This window comes from Rattus norvegicus, chromosome 9 (assembly GCF_021556685.1).
Source record: "Rattus norvegicus strain SHRSP/BbbUtx chromosome 9, alternate assembly SHRSP_T2T, whole genome shotgun sequence".
In the NCBI taxonomy this organism is placed as follows: domain Eukaryota; kingdom Metazoa; phylum Chordata; class Mammalia; order Rodentia; family Muridae; genus Rattus; species Rattus norvegicus.
Window position 1 is genome coordinate 18,390,091 of NC_141542.1, and position 13,047 is coordinate 18,403,137.

The following is a 13,047-nucleotide window of genomic DNA, read 5'->3' on the forward strand; positions in this document are numbered from 1 at the left end:
CTTCTACTCCTCTAGGGTTTATTTAATTTTTTCTAGAGCTTTTAGGTGTGCTGTCAAGCTGCTGACATATGCTCTCTCCTGTTTCTTTTTGCAGGCATACAGAGCTATGAGTTTTCCTCTTAGCGCTGCTTTTATTGTGTCCCATAAGTTTGGGTATGTTGTATCTTCATTTTCATTAAATTCTAAGAAGTGTTTAATTTCTTTCTTATGTCTCCAATGACCAAGTTGTCATTGACTTCAACTTCCATGTATATGTGGGCTTTCTGTCTTATTTGTTGTTATTGATCAGCAGCCTTAGTCCGTGGTTTTTTGAAAGGATGCATGGGATTATTTCTAACTTCCTGTATCTGTTGAGGCTGGTTTTGTGACCGATTATATGGTCAATTTTGGAGAAGGTACAATGGGATGCTGAGAAGAAGGTATATCCTTTGGTTTTAGGGTGGAGTGTTCTATAAATATATGTTAAATCCATTTGTTTCATAAACTGTTAGTCTTTCTGTGTCTCTGTTTAATTTCTGTTTCCCTGATCTGTCCATTGATGAAAGTGGCGTGTTTAAGTCTCCTAATATTATTGTTTGTGGTGTAATGCATGATTTTTTTGAGCTTTAGAAAGGTTTCTTATTGTTTAGGGACACAACTGCTATATACTTGACAAATATAGCAATCAGCCAGAATAGAAAGCATGTGACTGTTGGCCACATGAGGATGAGTTTCTTTCAAAGATCATCATGATTTTTGGTAAGATCTTCCCTGTAATTGGTGGCATGGCTTCTCACAAACATGGTCCAGTTGTCTAGAATCTCCTCCTTGGTCAGCATCTCATCCTTCTTTTTATCTGACTCATACACCAGATGCTGGGCCTCAGCCTGTGCATGGTCATAGTCCTGAGGGAGGATCCAATGGTGAATCTCATCCTAATCCAGTTTCCCATCCTTGTTCAGATCTGGGAAATCATTGAACTGCTCCCCAGACAAAACCCAGTCGGTCTCAGGGCAATTGTCCTCATGAGAAAAAGATGTCCAAAATGTACTCATACTAGTCCACAAAACCATCCCCGTTCTTGTCGATATTCTCCAGCGTTTCCAGAACTACAATCTCCTTCATATGTTTTAAATCCTCTTAGTGCAGAAAAGCAATGAACCCGTCCTGAGTAGCTGTCAGGTCACCGTCAAGGCCTTAAACCTCCTCTCATCTCGTGGAGGCAACTTTTTAAAGTTGTGATGATCAGAGCTATCTTGGAATTCAGCAAGGTTTCCCAGGTAGTAGCCATAGGTAGCCTGCTTGTATTCTTCCCAGGAGATTTTTCATCTATGTCCCTATCATAATCCTTCCAGAGTTTAGCCACATTTTGGTTGATGTATCTTTTCTGTACCTGTTTGATCCAAACTTTCAGGTCCTCAGCAGTAACAAGGCTGCCTTCATCACTGTCAATTGGATCAACAATTTTCCCCAGCCTCTCCTGCTCTCGTCCAGGATTAGCTATCAAAGGTCTTGGAGCCCTCCTTGCCCAGGAAGACCTCATGATCGTACAGGAAGCTGTGCTTATTCTCTGGGGGCCACTCGCCCTGCTCTGAATCGGGACAAACAATGTGCTCCTTGCTCATCATGCTCTTGGCATGAACGCCAGGACCAGTGCCAGCAGCAGCCCATGGAGAGTCCCAGGCTGACACCATGCACCACAGTCGCGATCAAAGGGAGGCAGCAGGGAAGTAGGGGCTCAGAGCACCTTATCCGCTGTCCCTTCCCCAGAGAGGGCTTTTGTTACATTTCGAATGTTATCCATTTTCCTGGTTTCCACAAAGCCCCTTATAAAACCCCCTCCCCCTTCTACTGTGAGGGTGTTACCACACCCACCCAAACACCCAGGCCTATCTGCCTCCCTGTTCTGGTTTCCTCTACACTGGGACATCAAGCGTTGACAAGACCAAGGGCTTCTCCTCCCATTTGTGCCCAAGAAGGCCATCCTCTTCTACATATGCAGCTGTAGCCATGGGTCTGTCCATGTGTACTCTTTGGATGGTGGTTTCGGTCCTGGGAGCTCTGGGTGTTTCTTAGTGTTGTTCTTATGGGAATGTAAACCCCTTCAGCTCCCTCAATCCTTTCTCTTACTCCTCCATTGGGGACCCTGCTCTCAGCTGAATGGTTGGCTGCAAGTATCTGCCTCTGTATTTGTCATGCTCATTACCCCACTCTTTTGAGCAGATCACCACAGAGCAACGAAGATGTATTGTCTTGGCCTGATGATGTACAGACAAATAGATGATTTCTTAATTCTTATGATGGTTCTATAAGTATTCCTAAAATTAGATTAGTAATTTTAAGCTCCTTTATAATGGGACAGCTATTATGTTTTCTCTGGTAATCAAAATTGCATTGAGAACTCTTCCTTCTTAAATTTCACGAGTGAATTGCTTCTGCAATACCAAGCAGGCATCTACAAATTAGAACCCATTCTAAGAGGGTATAAACCAATTAACAAAAGTTCATTAAAAGAGAACTAATGATTTACTATAGGTGCAAGGACTGAACGTAAATAATTGACTGGATTTGCCTATAGGCAATTTCACTTATTCTTTTCTCATAAAAATTACAGCTTTTAACTCTCCATGAACATGCAGAGCCAGTGACAGATGGTGACAGTTTATCCTGATGATTACTCTTCATGGATATGCATGTAAACATTCTCTGTCGTAAACTGATTACCCAACTTATGATTTGAATTCCTGTGCAAACTTGGGGTGAACTTTTCACCATGTGATGCTGTGTTCAGAAAGATATACAAATGCTGAGGACAAAGAGAGAGAAAGCTTTTTAGACAGAACTGAACTGAAGAGAACAGAACTCAAGAAGAACTTAGAAGTAAAGGCATAGCGTTGAGAGTAAGGCATTGAGAGTAAGGAAATTATTGTGTCATAAGAGCAAGAGGAAAGGAGATAAGAAGAAGAGAGCAAGGAGAACCTTATAAGTCAAATTTTATGGAGGCAAACCTTTGTAGAAATTCTAGGAAAATGGAAGAACTTATAAATAAAGGTTAAAATCACTACTCTTCAGTCTTCAGCCTGGCTCACTGGCTAGCCTGTGCTCTTCAGTCAGGCTCACTGGCTAGCCTCTGCTCTTCAGTCAGGCTCACTGTCTAGCCTGTGCTCTTCAGCCTGGCTTACTGGCTAGCCTCTGCTCTTCAGTCAGACTCACTGGCTAGCCTCTGCTCTTCAGTCAGGGTCACTGGCTAGCCTCTGCTCTTCAGCCTGGCTCACTGGCTAACCTGTGCTCTTCAGTCAGGCTCACTGGCTACCCTCTGTTCTTCAGTCAGCCTCCCTGGCTAGCCTCTGCTCTTCAGTCAGGCTCACTGGCTAGCCTCTGCTCTTCACTCAGGCTCACTGGCTAGCCTGTGCTCTTCAGTCAGGTTCCCTGGCTAGCCTCTGCTCTTCAGTCAGGCTCACTGGCTAGCCTCTGCTCTTAAGTTAGGCTCACTGTCTAGCCTCTGCTCTTCAGTCAGGCTCACTGGCTAGCCTCTGCTCTTCAGCCTGGCTCACTGGCTAGCCTCTGCTCTTCAGTCAGACTCACAGGCTAGCCTGTGCTCTTCAGCCTGGCTCACTGCCTAGACTCTGCTTCTCAGCTGGGCTCACTGGCCTATGGGGCCCTAGCACATCGCTTAAACATCTGCTCATGACTGCCTGACCACACTGACCACCTGACCGGTCGCCCTGACTTCTTAAAGTCATTCTCTAGAAAGAGCACAAGAAACCAAAGAGAAACACCACAGCAAACTTTTCCCATGGGCTCTGCTTTAACCTTAAGTGCTTTTATTATTTCTTTAAAAGAGTGAAATATAATTTCGGCTATTCATATGGCCAAGAGAGCTGTGCAGTAGTCATTGCTTTAGGGAATTTGGTGCTAAATCAAAAGCTTCCTTTATTCTATCACGATATTATCTGTATGCTGTAAGATGTATGTTTGAAAACACAACACCAAATTCCTAAAATCTAGATGTTTTAAGACATCAGCTCATGGAGAAACATAACTGCTTCCTATCTAGACTGGGCTTTTTTGAGATACTGCAGGTACAATCAATTTTCCACACTACTTCCATGATTTTCAAGAATGATTAAGAGAAAAATAAGTTGAACATAATGGCCAGAAAGGGGGTTCTGTCAAGTTGTCTTTGTGGGACAAGATACCAAAGTATGATGGTAAACCTAAAACCACCTGTTCCCAAAACTAACAGAACTTACAGAAAATACACACTTTCTTATCATTCCTCCTCCCCAATGATCAGTGATTTAATGAGCACCTACTACGATCCTAGCACTGTGCATCTAAGTGTGTAATGGTGATTAAAAAACTTAATAAAAAGCCTCATTAAGCAATAAAGAAAAATGAAACATAACTTTGAAACTCAGAATTCAATATAAGCAAAACCACCAAGCCATCTCTCCAGCCTGATAAAAAAGATTTTAAATTTCATTCTTTTCGTGTTTGTTTGCAATCTTTCTTCTTGAGAACACTGTGATGGAATGTCCAAATGGTGATTAGTGGCGGTTGGTAGAAGGAGCCATATGTGTGATGCTGCCATATGTGTGAGGGGCTGGCAACAAGGTGCAGACCCAAGACCATGGCCCTGTGCCCTGAGGCTCGCCTGCTGGATGTGGGCTCTCATTAAGATATCATAAACTATAGATGGAAAAGTAAAGGAATGTATAATAAATGAAAGAGAAATCAGACATCGGAAACCTAAATTTAGAAGACTGTATATGTTTAAGTCACAGGGGAGGGAATGGGACGATGTGGGGGAGAGAATAATCAGAATAAATTATATATGTGTATGAAAATGTTAACTAAGAGCAATCAATGAAAAGAGAAAAGCAGGTTTATTTTACGATGAAATTGAGTTCCCATATGACACTATGTAACATTTTGGATTATATGAATTATCTGCAATAAAAAAATCAATTGTTATTAAAGATGTGGTTGTGTTCATATTAATTTCAAGTGTTTTAAATTCTTTTTTTATTTGCTTATTCATTGATTGATTTTTTTAAGATAGGGTTTTCCTATGTAGACCAGGTTGACTCAAAAAAGAGATGCACCTGCCTATGCCTCCAAAGAGTTAGGATCAAAAGTATATGCACACACATGAAATTTACATTCTTAAAGTGATAAAAAATTACAGCTATCAACTTGGTACAATTATTGAACAGTGATCAAGTGAATAGAAATATCAGAAACACATTTAAGGCATTAGGTTACTGTTGTTTAAAGGATCTTGAGCAGCATATATAATTCAAATCATCCAGGAGATACATTGTGAAAAAAAATGAAACTGGGTAAAGATGATTTAAATTTTTTTAATCTATTAAAAATTGTAAAGTGCATTCGATATGAAAGCTCTAAGTGATATACTTCACACTTTTGCTTATATACCATCTTCAATTTTATGTGCATTCTGCAAATATTGTCCATGTTTATTCAGGCTCTTATTATTTCCCCATGACTGATAACATTCACAGAAATCATATTGAGCAAACTGTATATGTTGACGTATAATAGAATTGTATTCTACACAGTATAGCATAGAAATATGTATACATAACTTCCCATATGTGTGTATATACATATGTAAATGGCTCAAGAAAATGAGTATCACTTTATCATTGTGGTATTATTTTCATCAAAATCCTGAGAACATTGAAATGGCATCAAATAGTGACCAGATCGGCAAAAAAATCCACAAAATAAACTCTTACAAAGAATCTAAAGATACTGGCAAAAGATGCAAAAATATTAAAGTCTCAATGAAATATAAAGTCCAGATGAAATTCTGTATAATATTTTCTCAATTCTAGGATAATGTATTTTTGTACAACTATCAATAAAAGGCCTGAATTTTGAAGAATTCAAAAGTAGTGCACTATAATTATGCAGTGGTCAATACTGTTGCATACCATTTTACATAACTGCATACACTCTCGTTCTTTTGTTCCGTGGTCTAGCGACGAACTCGGGTAGATTTATGGGGAACCATTGCATTGTAGACTTGAACTGGATTAATTTGGGGGTGAGTAAGTCATATTTTGGTAACGTTGCTTTAAAAATAAACCGTTGGATATTAGTACAGCAAGTAATTCTCCCTGAAGGAAAAACCAGACACCAAGAACCTAGACCACTGCTGTCCATGAGAAATTTGTAGATGATAGAAATATTCTATATCTGCAGTGTTTCTGGCTATGGATTCTGGCTGGCTGTTTGCCTCCTGGTTTGCCTGATGTGACTAAAGATGCAGATTTTAGTTCTAAGTTTAGTTCATCTCAAATAGCCACGTGTGACCAGTGGGTGCCATTTGGACAGTGTAGCAACAGAAAACTGAAGCAGTGTAACCAAAGACTCACCTAGGAGTCAGTTGACCTCCTAGAAGTGACTTGGGAAAACCTTGGCAATGATAGCCACTACTTAACTACTAAATATATTGACTCATCAGTCCCAAAGACAACTCTGTGAATTAAACACTCGTTATCATCCTCACTGTGCAGATAAGGGAATTGAGTCACACAAAGGTAAAATAACTTCTCCAGGGTTGAATATCTAACGGGTGTGAGAGCCAAGCTTTGAGTCCAACTACAAAGTAGATCGGCATATAATGGGTTGGTCTGTGCTGCTGTATATTCAAATGCTAAATTCTGTACCCTAACGCCTGGTTGCTCCAAGACAAGGAGATCCTCATGTATACCAGATTTTTTTTTTTTTGCCTCCTATGTTATCCCTGATTGGTTAATAAAATCCCTACAACATGGGCTGGGCAGAAGAGAGGGGACAGGGCAAAGTTTCCCTGGGCCTGGGGACTCAGGCAGGGTCCACGAGGAGAGAGAAAGGACATGGGAGGACAAGGAAGGAGACACCACCCCATAGGGTAGGTGGATCGTGAGTGTATTGCCATGAGGGCCAGCCTGTCAGAACAGGAGTGGTCCAGGCAGAGCATGGCAAGCAATACCTCGGGGTTATGGACAGGGAAGCAGAAAAAATAGCACAGAGGGTTGATGTCTGCCCAGTTCTAGTACTTTAAGGCTTATTCTAAATCTAAAAGTTTGTGTCTTTTATTTGGGAACTAAATGATCTACAGTGGGGTAGATACCCCCTAATAATATTTACTGTAGCAATGGCCACTCAATTATTGTGGTATTTTAAATATAACACACATTGAATTTCACAATTCAGATGCAAGGCTTTTTATGTTTCCAATGTGACTGTACACCTGAGGTCATGTCTAGGTATAGAGACAGAACATGGCAGAATTACCTAGAACATTATGAGGTCATCACACTGACCACATGAAAGCCACAGGCTATACAGACTATGATGGATGAGGAGAAGGCTTAGTGCTCTCTGGGAGTCCCCTTCCCTAGACTTGGGATAAGACTTCCAGTAAGCCAAGACCATATTCCTCTTTCATTTCTCAAGGAGCCAGGGGTAGACCCACATATATCATTTCTTAGCCTGCAGTGGTTTTTTCCAAGCGCTGCCCTGTTTGTGGACTTGGCAAAGGTAAGCACTGTCAGAGGAAGGCCAACATATGAATTCTGTATAACTCTGCTCTGACAGCATGTAGCACAATCCTATCAAGTACTGGAAGCCTTGCTGGAAAGATTAATCAACCTCTAGGATCAAAAGGAAACAACCCGAGGGCCATAGGGCTGTAAATCATGTCTGGAACCATAGCCCAGTATGGAAGTTCAGCCTTGGATCTTACATCAAACAGCAATAGCATCCAAAAGAAAAACAAAACTGAAATGGCAAGGTGACTGGTAATGACCTCATGGCAAGGATATCTAAGTCATGTGGAAAGATCCCAGTGCAAAGACACATGTCCACGAAGCTTTCACCAAGAATCCCTATTCTGTGTTCTACAACATTATATATATACACACACAAAGAATACTCATTTATGGTCAGCTATGAAGATTGATTCTCTGGGCACCTGACCTGGAGATTGACATCGATGTATAAAGGTGTTTGACAAGTGCTCTTGGGGACCAAGGCTGTGACAAAGAGGAGAGAAGAGGATGGGGCGGAGAGCACTCTGGATCTAACGCAGTCACAAGGGTATGCAGGCAGCCCTGTGTGGGGCTCAGGAGCTGGCCTGACCCTGAAGTCTTAGCCTGCACTGGAACAAGCAGGAGGCCCGGCCTTAAAGTCTCCATTGGCTAAGGACGAGGTTCCTGGTCAGAACCCAGTTACCACATTGTAACCACATAGCCATCCCTTCTCCAATATCATTCTCCCTGAATTTCCAAGTCCTATCATGAGGATATTTGGGGCTCCACTCTGATCTTTTGCTCATAGCAAACATAAAAATCAGGCCGATGGGCAGGGAGTGGAATGGCCTAAGGTTAGGCTAAACCTCAATTTTAATGTGTCCATAAGTTCAGGAGGGAGTCCATTGGCATTGTCATCTGTGGCTTCTGTGTCCTTATCCCGGGTGAGCTGACTCTGTGATACGATGCCACCTCAACTCACATATGTCAGGGTGAAAATCATGTATGACTTTTCTGGGAAGAACTCTGCCTTTTCCTACCATCTGGAGCTATACAACATCACTATGCAAAGCTCAGAAGAGAGGGGTGGAGATTGTGGAGGCCTTAGAAGTTGAGGATCTTTTCTGATTAAGGCACATATTTTTTCCTGTATAATTTTTCCCTTGCTCTTTCACTAATGATGGTTGACTTCATTCCTGGCCTGAAGTAAACTGGATTCTAAGGTTTGGATTAGAGAAGCCCCCATTTTTGAGATGATAGGCCCAGCAAGGGATCCCACTGCATACAGGTTCCTATTCCCAAGGAAGTTGTTGCTGCAGAATCACAGCATGGGGGGCAGCAGCACAGGATGTCTCCCAGCTTTCTCTCCTGCACTTGCTGCAAGTGTAATAAGGCTGTTTGTTTGTTTGTTTGTTTGTTTGTTTGTTTGTTTTTTATTGGAAATTACTACAAAGCTGGTCAGAATTAATACATGCCTTTAATACCAGCACCCACAAGGTATTTTTGTTTTTGCTTTTGTTTTTGTTTTATTTCATTTCATTATTTCTGTAATTGTTGTTAGGATTCTTATTGTTTTCTTTGGTAATTCCCTCTAGCTATTCAATTTGCAAGTAGAATGTAAAGCCATGCTCTGCATGGTCCTCTTATCCATGTTAAGGATTTTATTCTTACCACCAATGCCACAGATGAACACAATATTTACTTTCAAATCAGGGAAACAGGCATAAAGAAGAGAGCTATGTAGTTTGGTCTCAGGTAAGCAGGCAATCAGGAGTGTAGGATGGCTTCCCAATGTTTTGGATTAGGTAAGCTTCTGTTATTGAGATGAAAGGCCTCTGCTGAAACCTTCAGTTGAGTAACAGAGAGCCTGTAAAGACTGAAAGAGTGGTTGCACCTTGAAGGTGAAGGCTGGCTCTTCAGTGCCTCTGCAGCCTGAGGCAGAGTAATTTTGGGAACACAAGAGCACTTGGCCAGAGATCATAGGGGACTGCATTTTGCTTGAGCCCTGAGACCTGGATGAGAGGAGGCCTCCACAGTCCTGAAAAAGGGAAGCAGAGTCACATAGATGCGAGGGAACAATGGATCTGTGATCTGCATGTTATCCACTTCATTTATCTTTGCTGTGTACATAGTATATGTAAACGACAAGGGCATCCTACTTTATCACATCTACTATCTAGATGTTAAAGCATGTGCAAGTGTAAACACAGTAGAGTTAGTTCAGCAATACATTGTGTCCCATTTTGTTAAAGAATTTATTTTATTTCTATTTATATATTTTTCTTTTTCACTTTACGTTCTGCTCACTGACTACTGATACTTAATTACTCTCTCCCACAATCCTTCCCCAATTCTCCTGGCACAGTCTTCTCTGAGTGTATGAGGGCCAACTGTCTCAGTACCTCCCTTCTTTTAACAAAGCCTTTCCTGGGGGCATTGGTGAGGATGCTGGTTTTGAATGCCTTGGACTTGGCTTTCTTCATGCTCCAGTTTGCTGGCTTTGAGAAGTTTGTGAAGAACTGTCTGTGAACTTGGTACTTCATCCAGATGGTACACAAGAGGCAATGGTTTTGTTAATATTTTTGAAAGTATATTTCAATCAAACCTCTCCTACTAATATCCTAACAATGACAAAGGTAATGGGAGGCTACACATCTATTTCATTAGTTTTCAGTTCTTCTCAGACCAGCAGTGTAGAAGCCCACAAAGCTGGCAAAGTGAAGTGAGGTCACGCAGGGGTCCTAGGGGAGCACAGTCCTACTTTCTTAGAGTAACTCCTAGGGACTTACCATATCCATACACCCGTAGCTCCATATGCACTGGACCCCAGTGAAGTGCTCAACATTCATTGCTTTTTTACTCAGTTTGCCACAAATGTTAGAAATCTGAAAAGTTCAGCAAATTTGAAGGTGTGAATAACTCCCAGTGACTGGAGTAAGCTCAAAAAGTCTGTGACAACGAAGAAATGATTAAGTATCCAAGAGAGAAGACCCTCACCAGGATCGTAGTCCTATTCCAGTAAGAAAATTTAATAATAAGGCTTCAGGTGAAAAGATAAATTAGGAGGTCTAGGCCAAATATTTTATCCTCTGCCCTCAGGGTTGCAGCCATTCCGTCGGCCTTTCCTGGCTCTCTCACAGGATCAGAGTTCTCACCTGGAAGCAGGGTTATCTGGAAGGCACATAATACATATCCACAGACGACTCTTTGGGTACAAACTGACAGGCAACTTCAAGGCTTAAAGTTATTCTCTCTCTGTCTCTCTCTCTCTCTCTCTCTCTCTCTCTCTCTCTCTCTCTCTCTCTCTATTTCTCTCTCTCTCAGCTTGAGGCTGCACACACTCTGCATTTTTTTGTGCACTCTGCCTTTTTTATTGCAGTTTTCTTTTCTCAACCTCCCACAATCATTCACACATCTGTTCATTACCCTTTCATTCTCACACACACTCTTCATACACACCTCACACATATCTCACACACACCACATGCACTCTCCTGTCACGCACACACACAATCTTCATACACACCTCACATTCTCTCCTCACTCATTTTCACATTCTCCTCTCATGCTCTCTCCCTGGCTCTCACATTTGTTCTTACATTAACTCTGTGATTTACTCTCTCATTCACTCCCTCATGCTCCCTCTCATTTACTCTTCACATGTTCTACAGAACTACAGCCTTTCTCTTGCCCCAGTCCTTTATTAATAATCCAAAAGCGGGTAGAAAAAAGAGATTTTATAATTTATTCTATTTCCAAAATTTTCAGAACAGAATTATCTTGTGAAGTCTGGGGGAGGAGTGGAAATATGTTCAAGTGAGTCGTGTTTCACAGGGGTAACAAATGGTACAGGCCTTGAGCTTGCAGGTCCCTTTTTGTTATGGTGTAGAAGCAGGACAATAAAATCCTTTAGAAATGCAACCCCCAAAAAGAGGACACAAAAACACACACACACACACACACAAACACACACACAAACACACACACACACATATACACACTCGCATGCACAAATGAAAACTTTGCTCTTATGCAGCACATTTCCTGTTGAGTGAGGAATTAGTGGGAACAATGCTGTGTACAAGTCTCTTAGACTCAAGCAAGATGTGCTGCCCTGGCCTGTACTCATTTCCACTTCAGGAAACCTTTCTATGCAGATACTTGCTGGTCCGACAAGTAAGTTACATGTTCTGCACAGATAGCCTAAACAACACAACATCAAATCCCCAAGACAGATTTCTAGGAAAAGACTCCATCGAGCTCTATGCTGACTCATCATAGACCCTCACTAAAACTACCCTGTTTCCTTCATAGAAGACTTTGGAAGCATCAGAGAAGACAGTAACTCACGGATTTGCATTCACTATTTTAAAAAAAGATGCAGTTCATTAACATGTAAAAAAATTTCTCATGTATATTAAAGTGTTTACCATGATCATACAGTTTTTCAAATACCTGGCATTCATCTTTTTCCAAATCCTAAAATTTCTTTCTTATTCACAGTTTCTTTTTTGGATTATTTCTTAGTATTATTATAATTTTTTAAATTTTTAGTTTTTTAAATAGATATATATTTTTTATTCAAAACTTATTCCATTTCCCAGCTTTTGGTCCTTAAGCCCCCCTCCCGTGCCGTCTCCCATATGTATGCTCCCCCAATCCATGCCACTTAGAAACCCCTTCCCGGACAATCCCCTGCACTGAGGGTCCCACCTTGTTAAGAACAAGGGCTTCCACTTCCACAGGTGCCCCAACAAGGCTATTCTCTCCTACATATGCAGTTGGACCCCTGGGTCAGTCCATATATAGTCTTTTGTAGTGGTTTATTTGGATGGCATTGCTGTTCTTATGGGGTTGCAAGCCCTTCAGCTCTTTGAATCCTTCTTTTAATTCCCATAAAGGGCGTCCTGTTCTCAGTTCAGTAGTTTACTGCCAGCAGTGACCTCTTTATTTGACATGCTCTGGATGTGTCTCTCAGGGGAGATGTATATCCGGTCCCTTTCAGTAAGCACTTTTTAGCTTCATCAATCTTACCTAGTTTTGGTGGCTGTATATATATGGGCCACGTGTGGGGCAGACTCTGAATGGCTGTTCCTTCAGTCTCTGCTTTAGATTTGGCCTCCATATCCCCTCCTATGGATATTTTTGTTCCCCATTTTAAGAAGGAGTGGGAGCATCTGCACTTTGGTCATCCTTCTTCTTGAGTTTCCTGAGATCTGTAGATTGCATCTTGGGTAATTTGAGGTTTTGGTCAATATCCACTTATCAATGAGTGCATATTGTCAATGAGGGGTGCTGAGTACCTGGAAGAGCATGAGGGACTAGAGACGCGAAGAAGGACGCCAAGACAAGAGTCTGATCAAGGTGACAATTTTATTTTTCCCCAAGGCTGAATTTGTACCATAAAAAGGTAAGAGAGAGAGGGGTGAAGTAAGAAACATTTACGCACGCCAAGGACACAATATTCGTGTGGTCAGGGAATCGGCTGATGTTGACAGGATGTCAGAAAGGTCACAGGTTT

General features: G+C 41.5%; 2 protein-coding genes and 1 long non-coding RNA gene across 10 annotated transcripts in view; all 3 read right to left on the minus strand.

Annotated features, from left to right (window-relative positions):
• The window catches only part of LOC134480518 (uncharacterized), a 113,072-nt gene that overhangs the window by 14,558 nt on the left and 85,467 nt on the right, over positions 1-13,047 (minus strand). The window lies entirely within an intron of this gene.
• LOC134480513 (girdin-like) overlaps positions 1-13,047 on the minus strand; it is a 77,992-nt gene that overhangs the window by 14,558 nt on the left and 50,387 nt on the right. The gene's annotated exons all lie outside the window — the stretch shown is intronic.
• The window catches only part of LOC148003384 (uncharacterized), a 39,025-nt gene that overhangs the window by 14,558 nt on the left and 11,420 nt on the right, over positions 1-13,047 (minus strand). The window contains exon 1 of one of the 5 annotated variants that reach the window (XR_015629345.1): positions 12,561-12,829. The exons of the other annotated variants lie outside the window; for them this stretch is intronic. This is a non-coding gene — a long non-coding RNA (uncharacterized LOC148003384). Of the gene's footprint in view, positions 1-12,560; positions 12,830-13,047 lie in introns of those variants that run through there. 5 annotated transcript variants of the gene reach the window in all.